At 42.9% G+C, this 16113-nt stretch overlaps 1 protein-coding gene and 1 long non-coding RNA gene across 3 annotated transcripts in view; one reads left to right on the top strand and one right to left on the bottom strand.

The window, feature by feature from the left end:
- The window catches only part of MAMDC2 (MAM domain containing 2), a 131213-nt gene that overhangs the window by 13989 nt on the left and 101111 nt on the right, over positions 1-16113 (top strand). The gene's annotated exons all lie outside the window — the stretch shown is intronic.
- LOC117350427 lies at positions 2590-7199 on the bottom strand. Its single transcript, XR_004537268.1, has 3 exons — positions 7112-7199; positions 5165-5350; positions 2590-2670 (listed from the first exon to the last, which is right to left on the bottom strand). It is a non-coding gene; the product is annotated as an uncharacterized LOC117350427 (long non-coding RNA).

The raw sequence follows: 16113 nt of genomic DNA, 5'->3' as shown, positions 1-16113 counted from the left end.
TGGATCTGAGACTTTAATCACCTTTTCTCAGAGACTGTCACATATGTGAACTCAGCAGGCTAACCTTTTATGTGTGAATAATCATCTCAATATTCTTTTGTAATTCTTTCCCCTGCACTGAGCATGCACGAACAGAGGCGACCTACATTCCACATGCAAGAATATTAAGTGGTTGAAAACCATGTCCACCTGTAAATGCATATTTAGTTCCAGACTCAACCAAATCTTCTGAATCAGTCATTTTTAGTAATACAAAGAGCCCCATTCAAGCACCCAGCTTAGAGGATTTTGGCATTTATTGTGGGTTTGATTCATCCAAATCTGGCAGCTAGATATGCATGGGTACAAAATAATCAGATCCTTTATTTAAAAGTATTTGTAAGGCACTGCATATCAGGGATAACAACAAATGTGGGTTTTCGGGCGGGTTCCTATACTGAATCATACAAGCCTTATTTGCTTTTCTGATATGTGGAATTGTTCCTCTGACTAACATTTATAAATAAGTAGAAATTCACTGAGCATACTTTAGCTGGTTGGGATGGGAGGGGGACGGGGAGTCAGAATTAATAGTTTATTTAAAATATTTAATATACCCCACTTCAGCAGTTATCAGAGTGGTATACATTCACTAAATATACCATCATAATAAGGCTCAAATAAAATAAAAACATAAGCAAAGAAAACCTAAACAGACATTAAACAAATAAAAACATACATAATAAAACAAATGCAAGTACCAGTAATCAAAAATAGCTCCTGGTGAGAACCAGCATAGTTAACTTCATCAAAAAGGATGCTGGTATTCGAGGGCAAACTGTTTGAGCCTCAAAAATTTCTGACAGCATCTCCAGAGCTCTATCCACAGGAATCATTGTACATAGTGTTGTGGCTTCTAATATGACCAGCAACCAATGGGGTTCCAAATTTTTTTTTTAAATCTCAGACAGCATCTGAGTAGTATCTAATACCCTGGATTTAATCTTCAGTACTTCCTTTTACAAAAAAAAACATCCAGAAATTTTAATAATGGTTCCAACACCGAATATTTCATAGATACTATCAGGCGACCAGGAGGGTTCACCAAACTCATGAATTTTTGGTAAAAAGTAGATTCTCAGAGTTACCTGGAACTTCATAGAAATGCCGCTTCTTTAGATGCAATATATTTTGCTTTGTACGCTTCTGACACTAATTTGGAGATGATTTATTTCAGTTCATTCTCTGGATCTTCGTAATAGTTGATAGAATTGACCATCATCTATCCGACGATTCCGGTTCTTATGCTGTAGAACTATTGCTCCACTTTTATCAGCACAAGTAACAACCAAATTCGAATCTTGACCTAAGGTTCTCAATGCTGTCTGTCGATCTAAGGTTAAATTAAATGAAGGAGTGGTAGAAGCAGGCTGACTTTCAAGATGACTCACTTCTTGTCGAATCAAATCCTGGAAGGTAGTCGAGTGAGGGTGCAAAGGGCCACTCAGGCGCCAACACGACTTAGGAGCTATTACCATAGATACCTGATGTTCAGCAAAAAATACTTTTAGATTTATATTGTTACCTTTATGGATTAACCCCCCCCCCCACCTTTATACGAACCCGCGTTAGGCTTTTATTGCTGGCAGCAGCAGTATTAGCTCCGATGCTCATAGAAATTCTATGCTCATCAGAGCTAATACCACAGCGGCCAGCGATATAAAAGCCTAATGCAGCTTTTATTAAGGTGTGCTAACCGATTTAGTGCGTGCTAAATGCTAAAACATCCATTATATTCTATGGGCGACTTAGCACTTAGTGCACACTAAATTGGTTTGATTGAGGAGGTGATGCCGATGGCACCTTCCCAAGATATATTAAAACCCCGGTCTACACAAGGGTTTTAATCCTATCCTAAGTACCCTCTAGTCAATCTGGTTTGCAAATTATTCACAGTGAATGAGCAGGAAATAGATTTGTGTACAGTGGAGGAGGTGTGTGCAAATCTGTTTTGTGCCCATTAATTAAGCGTAATGTGAAAACCAGGAGTACTCAGAAACATATAGTTAAAAACCCCTGATCTATTAAATATGGTTAATAATATTGCTTTATTGAGAAACATGGAGTTCTGTTTTTTTCCCCCCAATTTCTCAGTGGTTAGAAAAGGACAGGAAAAGCTATTGCTAAGAAGAAAGGGATGTGTCAGGGAACATATGACCCATGACAGCTGCCAGTGTGAAAATTGTGCTGCTGAACTCAGCCCTGCCTGGCAGAACAGGCCCTGACTGCCGCAGGATGGAACAGAACAGGAGAATTCTCCTCCACCCTTTATAATAGAGGGGTCAGAATTTAGACTAACTCAGTACATCCGACAACTGCCATCTGGTATAGCCATATTTAACTTACTTTACTACATTTAAAAAAAAAAAAATTCTGTGTTTTCTAATTTAACTTGTCTTTAATTTCTGACATAATAACTGTCTGATTCACATCTCACAAAAGATGAATAACAGAACAAATACATACAGTTGGTTGAACCTGGATTGCTTCCTTGGCAAATCTCTGGAGCAAACCTTCAAATTCCCAAAGAAAGTTTGGAAAATTAACTCATAACCGTGACTTAATCTCTCTTTTCAGTTTCCTTGCACATCACCCATTTAATAGCTGCTGTCATGTTTTCTTCAGTGGTTACTGTAATGGCAATGAATTTAATTAAAATATAAAGTCCATAGTCATTAATGGGTGTGGGTGTGTCACACACTTCAGTAGAAAGTGGTATTGCGTTATGACTAGTTTATCATGAGAATGCTAGAACTAGGCGATGTTAAAATGAGATCATCCATAAATTCAGTGGAGATCAAAAGACCACAAGACTTCATGGTCTGTGGAAGAGCAAACTTAAGAAAGAGGTTGTGGGAAAAGCTAAGAAAAACAACAAAGTCATTTTTTTGTGTGAAAATTATATTTTCTCTCCCTCTTGACTTTTCAATTCACATTTTAGCCTCTTTTTCCCAAGAGAAGAAAGATAGGCTTGCGTGTGCAAGTATGATTCTTATCACCTGCAGCTGCCAAAGTTTGGCTACCCAGAGATAATAATAATAATAAAAACAGTTTATATACCGCAGGACCGTGAAGTTCTATGCGGTTTACAAAGATTAAAAGAAGGTACAAATAGATTGAACTTAACAGGGTGGAAGCTAGTGAATAACAGCTCAAGGGATCAGTTATTGAGGAGAAAGGGTTGTACGAGTCAGCTGCCTAGATATTTCAGGAACGGATATGTTTTTAGGCGTTTCCTGAATTCCCCATAATAACTGAGAACTACCAAGAAGTTTAACTAAGGGCTCCTTTTACTAAGGTGTGCTAGCAGTTTTAGCACGCGCTACAATACCGCACGTGCTAAACGCTAATGCCTCCATAGAGCTTGCGTTAATATTTTTCATTTAGCGCATTGTTTGCATGCACTAAAAACGCTAGCGCACCTTAGTGAAACGAGCCCTAAGTTGGATGAATAAGGAATGGGGTCATTTTGATGCAGTCATTCAAAACTGTGAATTTATCTTTTTTATAGAAATCTCTCATCCCCCTGGGCCAATGTTAGATATAGTAGGGGCACAGGCAGAAACTAAGGATTTGTATCAGCTAGTACTACTGTAGGAGCCCTGCAGTTCTGCTTCATTGCAATTTAGCAAGGTGGGGGTGGGGCTCCTTGTGCTTCTAATGTCCAAAGCATTTGCCTTGCTACCCCCTCAATCCACCAATCCATCTCTGTTTACATCTTTCCTAAAGCCAGGTCAAAAGTTGCAGGCACTACGTTTCCTTCCAGATCTCTAATAAGTAATGTTTGTTCTCCTATACTTTTCTCTACTAAAGGAAAAACATGATTCTTCGGGGGCTGGAGATGCTGCAACCCCACCAATCTCCAGCCTAGCCAGCCTGAGATGTAAGAGCAGAGTTCTGGACAGAATATTACTGCTGACAGATCCTGAGAGGCAGAAACCATTCACAATGTTGTTATAGTGATAATGTGAGAGATTCACCAGGAAGTGTTGCTTGAGTCTGTGACAATAATGCATATCTATGGAGTTTATTTAAAAATGTTATTCAAGAACATGTTTCATTAAGCAGATGCTGTTGCTTATGTATTTTATTGGTACTTTATTGACCATTTTATTCAGTTATCTCAGGGTAAATTTCATTGACTAATTTTATCCTGTCAATCATTTGATTGATTGATTTAATTGAAAACTTTTACCCCATACCATCTACCATTGTGGGCAGCTTACAAATTTTCTCCATCCCCTTTCTTCAGTATTTTATCCTTAACTGATCTCGGACTACTCTTTTTTCCATCTTTCTGAATTTATTTCCCTCCTTACATTCATCTCCATGCCAAGCTCCCGCCCTCCACAAGGGTTCAGAATCACGTCCCCTCCTCTCCAACAGTCCAGCATCTCCCCTCTCTGCCTTCCCCCACTGTAGTCCAACTTCTTCCCTCTCCAATGTGATAGGATCATGCGAGTTGCTCTCCTTCCCCACATAGCAGCAACCTGTGGCACTTTCTAAGATTTCACTTCTAGTGCACAGATGCATACTGGCAATAAAATCTAAACAAGCACGGTTACTGCTGTCACTTGGGGGAGAACTGCAGCTCACATGAAATTACAGAAAAGTGGCAAGGCTCAACCTGGTGCTCCTCCAATCATGGCCTTTCCTTTTCCACTGCCAAGAACATGGCTGGCTGTGTCTTGCTTAGTAGATTTTATGGAAATGAGCATTAGAGATTCTGAGCTTCTCCAGAATCCCACTATAGCTCTACCCTGAGAAAATCACGCAGATTTGAGTATAATTATACACATGCATACAAACATGTCCATTCATGCATACACATACAAACCACATGCACTAATACACATACATGACCATATGTACAAACACCCACAAACGTAATAGTGTACACACACACTATGACAGTGACACTGTCATCCTGCTTCAGCTCTCCAAATGGGTAAACTTTGGGGAAATCCAGAGCAGGTTTAGAACTCTGGGGAAAATCAAAAAGCCTGGAAAGGACTTCCCTGAGAGGAGGGGACTGCTGGACCTGAGCCACAAGAAAAACATGTTAAAGCAGATTATTAGTCCCATCCCCCAGTCACGTAGGAGCAACTGTAAGAAAATTGCCTACCTGAAAAGCTTCATCCAGATCCCATTAAATTTGTGTGTAAGGAATTGCTGTAATTCGCGGGGATGGGATGAGGGGGCAGCTGTAGAAAGCATAAAGCCTGCGGAGCTTCATGGGGCCTTTCTTCTACCTGCAATAATGGCAAAACCTCCCAACGGTTCACCTCTGCTTCAGCTCAGTCCTGAAAATCTAAGCAAAGTGGAATTATAAGTTTACTGGTTGCTGGTGAGCATACACTTCCCATTTTAATATTAGCTTGATAGATTTGTAAAGCAGAGAAAATGTCTATGGCAATGTTTCTTAAACCTGTTCTGGGGGGGACCCCCAGTCAGTCGGGTTTTCAAGATAGCCCTAATTAATATGCATGAGGCAGATTTGAATATAATAGAGGTGACAGGCATGTAAATTTGCCTTATGTATATTCATTAACCTAAAGCCTAAGGGCTCCTTTTACAAAGGCATTCTAAGCGTTTTAGCACGTGCTACAATACCGCATGCGCTAAACGCTAATGCCTCCATAGAGCTTGTGTTAGTATTTTTCATTTAGCGTGTGGTTAGCGTGCGCTAAAAACACTAGTGCACTTTAGTAAAAGGAGCTCTAAGCTTGGGGGTTTTTTTCAGTTAATTAAATAGCTACATATTGGATAACTCAAATTCTTAAAACCAGCTATTAAATATTTAACACAGACAAGTATTATCTTAATCAGTACAATTTTAATCTTATCTCCCACAGTTCATTTCATTACAGTACTTTTACAACTTACCAATGCTTAATTTATTAATAAATATCAGAATAATTTAGTCAGTGAACCTAATCCCCATCATTCACACTCATTTCCCAACTTTCACATACATAAATTTTAAGACAATCGAGAATAATTCAGAACACCGCGGTGCGACTGATTTTTGGTGTGAAGAAGAATGACCACATTAGCCCATATTATCGTTTATTGCATTGGTTAGCGCTAGAAGCAAGAGTACTATTTAAATTTTCTTGCATTTGTTTTAAGTTGATATCGGGAGAGTCTCCGATTTCTCTGTCTCCTCATTTCGAGTTATATAGACCATCAAGGAATACAAGAGATTCTTACTTATTTGCCTATCCTAAGCCAAATGGTGTCAGATATAAGACCTTCTTTGATAGGACCTTAGCGTTTCAGGCAGGTAAACTACAATTCTGGCTTGGTGAATGTATTCATCAAGCCATGTCTTACTGTTCTTTTTGAAAGTCAAGTCTTCTCTGTTTGACAAATTTATTAATTAGTTGGGTATTTGTAATCATATTTTTAACTTTTTGTAAGATTTTATTTTCATAGTATGAATGTATTTCGCTGATTGTTCAGTTTCTTATGGTGTAAACTGCCTAGAACTCTTGGTAATGGCGGTATAAAAGAATACATTTATTATTATTATTATTATACTACAGTCATTGTGATTACTTCTATCTAAAACTGGATCTTAGTTAGTTCATTAGTCCATGATCATCATGTCAGAGAGGTTTCAAACTGAGAGTTGCACAACAGTCTATCTCAGTGGTTCCCAACCCTGTCCTGGAGGATCACCAGCCAGTCAGGTTTTTGGGATAGCCCTAATGAATATGCATGAGAGAAATTTGCATCTAATGGAGGTTTCAGGCAAGCAGTCTGCCCCATGCATATTTGACTATCTGGTGGACCTTCAGGACAGGGTTGGGAACCACTGATCTACCACATGAAAATCACAGTTTCTTAAACACAAGGTAGGCCTCTCTGTCCTCATGATGGTCCTGTTCTTCAATTCATAAAGCATTCAGCTCAACACAAGACTGTTTCGCCACCTGGCGTCTTCAGGAGCTGTATTTGCAAGGCTTACCAACATCACAACTTCACCTACAATACAAAATAATTCACATACATCCCCTTTTATTCATACTAAAACCTCACCAAAATCATTAAAAAACCTTTCACCTACCAGTAAACTAAGCGTAACTCGAGCAGTTACCCAGGGTTTGGCACAATCCGGGATCAGCTGACAAGCAAGAAGCACACCGTCTACCAGGAAATCAAACTGCATGATCTCACTTCCTCTCCATGAATCTTATATCCCTGTACAAACAACTCCTGTTCCAATTATAACAACTTCCAGTCCACTTTTTTGTTGAATACAACCATATTCAGGTCATGCAGTTTGATTTCCTGGTAGATGGAGTGCTTCCTGCTTGTCAGCTGATCCCGGCTTGTACCAAACCCTGGGTCGCTGCTCAAGTCATGCTTAGTTTACTGGTAGGTGAAAGATTTTTAATGATTTTGGTGAGGTTTTAGTATGAATGAAAGGGATTGTATGTGAATTATTTTGTATTGTACTTGAAGTTGTGATGTTGGTGAGCCTTGCAAATACAGCTCCTGAAGATGCCAGGTGGCGAAACACAGTCTTGTGTTGAGCTGAATGCTTTATGAATTGAAGAACAGGACCATCATGAGGACAGAGAGGCCTGCCGGTTGTGTTTAAGAAACTGTGATTCTCATGTGCTAGACTGTTGTGCAACTCTCAGTTTGAAGCCTCTCTGACAAGATGATCATGGACTAATGGACTAACTAAGATCCAGTTTTGGATAGAAGTAATCACAATGACTGCAGATCCACAAAATATTGGGATAAGTTTGGAGGGGATGGGGGTTGGGAAGCAACTAGGAGGTTTTGATGGTTGTTGGGGTTTTTTTTAGGGATGAAGATTTCCTAAGGAATAGGGTGTATGACAGGGGCTACTTTATACCAGTTTGGGAATTCACCGGACAGGAGGTTAGAGTGTCATTTACCCCACTCTGTGCCACCAGGAATTTGGCATCTGGGGATGGGAGCTTTGAGGGGAACCACGCAGTCCTTTTAAAAAACAACTGTGCACAAAGGAGGTCCTGTTTGCAGTAGTTAATATGTGCTTCCTAGGCTGGGAACATACACATCTTTTGGTTATGCAGAAAGTTTGCTATAACGGTCATTTGTTCCAATTTATTTTGAGTTTCCAACAATAACAGGATAGGCACAAAACAGTGCCATGCTACAATGGTAGTAATGTACTCAGAAGTCAATCATTTAGAACCAATTCTGTTTGGTTTAGTTGATTTTGTCATTTGATATATGGCCTTTCTGGTCTTTGTCATGGATGATCCATAGCCGTTTACAAGTTACGGTGTATTTAAAAAAAGAAAAATAATTATACAGTAAATGAGATCAATATATCAGTTATACAAGTGGTGAAAACATGTGGAACATAGCTCATGGAATTCTTTCCAACCTTCTGAATTCTGAGCACATTTCAGGTCTCTCTAAACATAAGGGCACAAAGCATGCGTGAAGTTTACCAATGTCTTAATCTGTACCTGTTACTTGGTAATACATTTATAAGTACAATTAATATCAAAGGGATAGGGAAATACTGTATTTATATTCCCTTTTTGTGAATCTGTGGGGTCTGCGTGTGTTTTTATATTTGTTTTGTGTTGTGTATGTGCAGGGGATTTATTGTGTTTGAGAGAGGTAGCTGGATGAGGAGAGGGCTGTTAGTCAACTCACAATTACCCTTACATGGTCCTCATTTGGGAGTAGGGTAATTTACATGGTGGTAGGGCATTTGCAGGGGATAGTTTGTAGGATGTTATTTTTTTGGGGGGTGGAGCAATTTAAGTGTTGATTGAGTAGTTGCAGAGGTGAGGTTTTTTTTGGGACAGTTTGCAGGACATCATTTTAAGGGTGGTGTGGCAGTTGCAGGAAATATTTTTGGGGTGTGGGGAGAGTATGTGCATTGGTGTGGCAGTTACAGAGGGCAGATTTGGGTGTGGGGCTGTTGTGAGGTACAGTTTTTGGGGATAGAGCAGTTTGTAGGCGTTTGATTATTGGATATGGGGTAGTTGGCGTGGTGGGTTTAGCTTTTGGGCTGTGGGGCAGTACTGGGGGGTTGCGATAATTATAATATAAAATTCCACCTTGCCCTTTCTCTAACTCCTACATTTCACTATATCAAAGTTTCTACAAACAAGTACAAAGTGAAAAATCAACAGAACATGCAAACAAAATATATGGATGGTTGCAGGCAATTGAAACACAAAAGTTGAGAAAAAAGAAGGAAAATATGAGCTCGTCAACAGAAACATATGGAAAATATTTGTTGGTCCTGTAGAATTTTAATGTTTCTTTTAAACACCTTCCAGCAATACATGCAGTGATTGTACACATGGATTTCACCCAAGGAATTGTACAACCCCCCCAACTAAATTGACTGACACAAAACCTGCAACCAACTGTGGTACATGTCACCAGTTGATAGTATGTAAACTCATGCTAAAGCTGAAAAAAAGCAAGTCAGTCATGAATGTAGCATTGGTCAACATTGTATATCTGGATTTTCAGAAGGCATTCAACAAGGTTCCACATGAATGACTACTTCGTAAAATTGCAAGCCATGGAATAGAGGGTGAAATACTCACGTGGATTAATTCAATTCAATTCAAATTATACTGTCTATTATTCAAAGTAATAAATGGCACTGCTCCCACCTACCTAAACAATCGCCTAAATCGGAACCTTACAACCAGACAAAGGAGAACTCAGACCCAATTTTCCTACCCTCCATTCAAAGGTACTCAGCGCAAGAAGATATATGATAACCTACTAGCGACGCAGGCAGCGAGACAAGACCCCTCCATCTCCAACTTGCTGACAGCAACGAGCGACTTCAAAACATTTCGAAAAGAAATCAAAACCCTGCTTTTCAAAAAATTAATCCAGATATCTTAACTCTCCCCCTCGTCCTTCCCCCCATGTAAATTTCCCCCTCAACTATCTACATAAGAACATAAGAACATAAGCAGTGCCTCCGCCGGGTCAGACCACAGGTCCATCCTGCCCAGCAGTCCGCTCCCGCGGCGGCCCAAAACAGGTCAAGACCTGTCTGAATCATCAGAAGGGGCTCCCTTGCCACCTTGGTTTCCCATTTAAGTCCTGCCTTCCTATCGAAGTCCTAGCCCTCCGGTCTTGCACATGCACGACCAGGTTAGTTTATACTCATTACCTGATTAACTTCCTATACTTGTGTTACATCCCAGCTCCTCCCTCAGTATCCCACGATCCCTTTATCCCTCAGGAATCCATCCAATCCCTGTTTGAATCCTTGTACCGTATTCTGCCTTATCACTTCCTCCGGTAGCGCATTCCAAGTGTCCACGACCCTTTGGGTGAAAAAAAACTTCCTTGCATTTGTTTTGAACCTGTCTCCCTTCAGTTTCTCAGAATGCCCCCTCGTATTTGCTGTCCCCTTCAGTCTGAAGAATCTGTCCCTATCCACCTTCTCTATGCCCCTCATGATCTTGAAGGTCTCTATCATATCTCCCCTGAGCCTCCTTTTCTCCAGAGAGAAGAGCCCCAGCCTATCCAGCCTCTCGGCGTATGAGCAGTGTTCCAGCCCTCTTACCAATTTCGTTGCTCTCCTTTGGACTCTCTCAAGTACCGCCATGTCCTTCTTGAGGTGCGGCAACCAATACTGAACGCAGTATTCCAGATGTGGACGCACCATCGCTCGATACAATGGCATGATGACTTCCTGTGTTCTGGTTGCTATGCCCTTCTTTATGATGCCCAGCATCCTGTTGGCTTTTTTCGAGGCTGCTGCGCACTGTGCAGATGGCTTCAGTGATGCATCCACCAGCACACCCAAGTCTCTCTCGAGTCTGCTGTCTCCCAACAATACCCCCCTAATTTGTAGCTGAACAACGGGTTCTTTTTCCCTATATGCATGACCTTGCATTTGTCCACGTTGAAGCGCATTTTCCATTTGTTTGCCCAGTCTTCCAGCTTATCCAGGTCCCTTTGTAGGTCCTCACACTCCTCCCTGGTCGTAACTCTGCCGCACAATTTGGTATCGTCTGCGAATTTTATAACCTCACACTTTGCATCCTTTTCCAGGTCATTGATGAATATGTTAAAGAGTAAAGGCCCCAGCACCGATCCCTGTGGCACACCGCTCGTGACTCCCCGCCAGTCAGAATATTGACCCTTTACTCCAACCCTCTGCAGTCTTTCCGACAACCAGTGCTTGATCCATCTGTGCACATCCCCTCCCACCCCGTGGTTCCACAGCTTCTTAAGTAGCCTTTCATGTGGCACCTTGTCGAAAGCCTTTTGAAAGTCGAGGTAAATGATGTCTATGGGCTCCCCATTGTCCACCCGACTGCTTATTCCCTCAAAGAAGTACAGAAGGTTCGTTAGGCACGACCTTCCCTTACAGAATCCGTGCTGGCTTGTTCTCAGTAGGCCATTCCTCTCGATGTGCTCGCAAATGCCGTCCTTGATCATAGCTTCCACAATCTTCCCTATAATTGAAGTCAGGCTCACCGGCCTGTAGTTCCCGGGGTCACCCCTCGATCCCTTCTTGAAGATGGGTGTGACATTTGCCAATTTCCACTTCTCTGGCACCTCACCAGTTTTCAAGGATAGGTTGCAAACATGTTGTATTGCGCCCGCTATTTCCTGTCTTAGTTCCTTCAGAACCCTTGGATGGATCCCGTCCGGGCCCGGTGATTTGCCGCATTTTAACCTGTCTATCTGTTTGAGGACATCCTCCCTACTTACCTCTATGTGCTCTAATTTTTCAGCCTGTTCCCCACTCATGAGCTCCTCTGAGTCTGGTATATTAGATTTGTCTTCGCTCGTGAAAACCGACGAGAAGAACGTGTTCAACCTCTCAGCTACCTCTTTATCCTCCTTAATCACTCCCTTCCTGTCCCCATCGTCCAACGGCCCTACCTCCTCTCTCGCTGGTCGCTTCCCCTTAACCTACCTCTCTTGTAATTTCTCCTCAAAGACTCAACTATGTAACCAGCCCATAAATTGTAATTTCTCCTCAAAGACTCAATTGTAATTTCTCCTCAATGACTCAATTATGTAACCAGCCCCCCCAAAATTGTAATTTTCCTGGAAATGTCCAGTTATCTTCTAATATAATCCGCCTAGAACTACAAGGGACAGGCGGAATAGAAGTCACTAATGTAATGTAATGTAATGATTAAAAACTGGCTGGAGCATAGGAAACAGAGAGTGGAGGTAAATGGACAATACTGGAACTGGAAGAGTGTCACCAGCGGGGTGCCACAGGGCTCAGTGCTTGGACCCGTGCTCTTCAACATCTTTATAAACGATCTGGACATTGGTACGACAAGTGAGGTGATTAAATTTGCAGATGATACGAAGTTGTTCAGAGTAGTGAAGACACAGGGGGATAGCAAAGATCTAAGTGACATAATCAAGCTCAAGAAATGGGCATCGACATGGTAAATTAGGTTCAACATGGATAAGTGCAGTGATGCATGTCGGTAATAAAAATCTCATGCACGAATACAGGATGTCCGGGGCAGTATTTGGAAAGACCTCCTAGGAAAGAGACTTGGGAGTTCTGATCGACAAGTCGATGAAGCCGTCTGCACAATGCGCTGCAGCGGCAAAAAGGGCGAACAGAATGCTAGGAATGATAAAGAAGCGGATCACGAACAGATCAGAGAAGATTATCATGCTGCTGTACCGGGCCATGGTGCGCCCTCATCTGGAGTACTGCGTCCAGCACTGGTCACCGTACATGAAGAAGGACATGGTACTACTCGAAAGGGTCCCGAGAAGAGCGACTAAAATGGTTAAGGGGCTGGAGGAGTTGCTGTACAGTGAGAGATTGGAGAAATTGGGCCTCTTCTCCCTTGAAAAGAGGAGACTGAGAGGAGGCATGATCGAACCATTCAAAATACTGAAGGGAATAGACTTAGTAGATAAAGACAGACTGTTCACACTCTCCAAGGTAGGGAGAACAAGAGGGCATTCTCTATAGTTGAAAGGGGGACTCCCTTGGGGATGGAACTGGGGTTCCTATCCCGACTTGAGGCCTACCTAATTTCCAGTCCGGTGCTGTGCTGAGCTTCCGATGAATCAGAAGCAACAGTCTTTGTCACGTAGGCATGGAGCTCAGCACAGGCACATATTGGTTTAGCTGCAGCATAATGGGCCAATCACAAATGACCTTAGAACTCTGGGCCAATCACAAACGACCTCAGAGTTCTAAGGTCATTTGTGATTGGCCCATTGTGCTGCAGCTGAACCAATGTGTGCCTCTGCTGAGCTTACTGCCTACGTGAAGAGCTCCAGAGGAGGGAGAGCCGGCGGCTGAGCTGCTGCTTCTGGGGAGCTGAAGTGCTTCACTTTTCATTGCCGTTTCGTGTGCATCTAAGGTGCTGCTTTGTGCAGCCGCCTGAGCAAGGAGCGGGATGGCACCCTGCCCCCACCTGAGCTGGCCAAAGTTGCGCAGGGTAAGTGTGGGCACTGGGTCTAGAGAAGGGAAGGACCTTAGGGGGGGGAGGGCAGGCCGGCCAGGCCAGAACCCTGTGCCTCCCCCTCCATGGCTCACTGCTGCCGTGGTGAAGGTGTCTACAGCTCCGGGGCACTGGGGTGGCTGGGTGGGAGAGGACTTACTCCCCCTACCAAACCACTTGGAAGGAGCTGCTGAGGTCAGGTTAGTGGGGAAAAGGCTTGGTGGGTGCTGGACTTGGCATGCATGTGACAGGTGGGGGAGGAAAGAGAGGAGAGTCTTTTGAACCCACAGGTTAGGCTGGGGTGGGCTTGGGATTGTGGGGGACAGCTAGGGGGAAGGGAGAGGGAAGTGACAGGCAGGCCAGGGTGAGGAGAAGAAAGAGTGAGAGCTGGCATGAAGAGAGAGAGTGAGGTGAAAGGAGAGGAAGGAGGGCACAAGATAGCAGAGGCAAGTAAGCAGGCAGTATGGCTAATATGAGAACTAGCAAAAGGCACAGGTGACGACCATCATAAGGGGTAGGGAGAATGAGGAAATGGTGACATGGAGCATGGGATGACAGGTGGCTAGAGAATAAGGTGGCAGAGAGGCCAGCCAAGGTGATAGCCTTCCACCTTGGGCAGAGAGAGAGGTAGGGAGAATGAAGTGGCAGGCTGGATGGGGTGAAGGGGAAGGGAGATAATCTGGTGACAGGAACAGGCATAAGAGGTACAGAGATGATGGTGACAGCCAGGCAGGCCTGCAAGGATCAGGGGTAGGGAGAGAGTGGTGATGGTGACAAGGAAGCAAGTGGGCCAGTGTGAGGGGTAGGGAGGTTGTGTTCTGTATGTATGAAAAGGACTATTTTCTTTTAGCGTTGACTGTGCAGGATTGTTCTGTATTAATCTGGCTTCAGTTTAACAATGGGTATATTGATGTTCTAATGCTCACTGCAGTGTTTATGATGCTCCCTTTTCCTTGGTGCATCCTTGCTTTGTGACTCATGGATTATTACTAAAAATATTTTTTATAGAGAGGAGGGGGGCATTAAAAAAAAGGAGAGGTTGTTAAAAAATGATTTTATTTTATTGTTGGTTTAAATAAACTAAGACAAAAAAATCAAAACTTTCTGAAGTAATTGCTTCTTTTTATGGAGACAGGTAACTTTTATGGGGAGATGGGCAGGGATGGAGGGGATTCCTCATGGGGACAGGCAGGGGCGGAGGGGATTCCTTGCAGAGACGGGCAGGAATGGATGAGATTTTTGCGGGGACAGGTGGGATTTCAGCGGGGACGGGTGGGATTTCTGTCCCCACGCAACTCTAGTTCCAATTACATGTTTAAAGAAACTGATTTACACATTTTATAAGTGGCAATTTTAGAAAAGTTGCTACTTATACCTGCAACATGCACTAGAAGGGGGTATGATTTGGGCAGAACTTAAGTCTATGCATTTCCAGTTTTGAGAGGGGACATGATCGAAACATTCAAAGTGCTGAAGGGAATAGACTTAGTAGATAAGGACAAGTTGTTCACTCTCTCCAAGGTAGGGAGAACGAGAGGGCACTCTCTAAAGTTAAAAGGGGATAGATTCTGTATAAACGTAAGGAAGTTCTTCTTCACCCAGAGAGTGGTGGAAAACTGGAACGCTCTTACAGAGTCTGTCATAGGGGAAAACACCTTCCAGGGATTCAAAGACAAAGTTAGACAAGTTCCTGCTGAACTGGAACATACTCAGGTAGGGCTGGTCTCAGTTAAGGTGCTGGTTTTTGACCAGAGGGCCGCCACGTGAGCGGACTGCTGGGCACGATGGACTTCTGGTCTGACCCAGCAGCGGCAATTCTTATGTTCTTATGCAGTGGAAACATGTATACTTCAGAAACTGTAGGTATTAACACCTGCACACATGACTCAGCTAAATGTTTCTTTGGATTTGGGGTTTGGTAGATTTGTTGAGGGGAAACTGTGACTGCATTTGTAATGGAGAAAAGCATTTCACATAGGCACAAAAAAAGTCATGAAAGAGACAGTCCCTGCTCGAAGGATGTTACAGTCTAAACAACGTAGGCTTGTTTGGAGGTCGAATTTGGATGGGTCACGGTTTACCTGCATTGTTTATAACATATGTACATACTTTACACGTGAACATTTCACTCGCTTTTGGACTGGTACAAAAACCAATGGGGAAGTTTTTTTGCAACACACACATGTTCACATTGTAAAACAGGAAATTCATATACAGTGGTGCTTCACACAACGAACTTAATTCGTTCCAGGAGCAAGTTTGTTATGCGAAAAGTTCGTTATGTGAAATGCGTTAAGCGCAGTGACTAACGACTGCCTGCAGTGCCTGCGCGGAAGGATGCAATACATCGGCAGCGATCGTGGAAGCTCGGGCGACTTCGTTGTGTGAAACGAAGTTCGTTGTATGAATCATGACATGAAGTTCGTTGTGTGCAGCGTTCGCTGTGCGAGGCGTTCTTTATGCGAGGCACCACTGTATACTTCTCCCTCCGTATCCACGGTTTCTGTAGCTGTGGATTCGCTTATTCGCAATTTTTCGGCTGCTGACTCTGCTACCTAATTTTCATCACTGAACCCGGCGTTTCACATTGAAAATTGCTGCTCCCGGCGGTTCCTAAAGGGAATCGCTGTTC

The sequence above is a fragment of the Geotrypetes seraphini genome, chromosome 1, assembly GCF_902459505.1.
Source record: "Geotrypetes seraphini chromosome 1, aGeoSer1.1, whole genome shotgun sequence".
NCBI lineage: Eukaryota > Metazoa > Chordata > Amphibia > Gymnophiona > Dermophiidae > Geotrypetes > Geotrypetes seraphini.
This window is presented reverse-complemented; position numbering and strand designations above follow the sequence as displayed.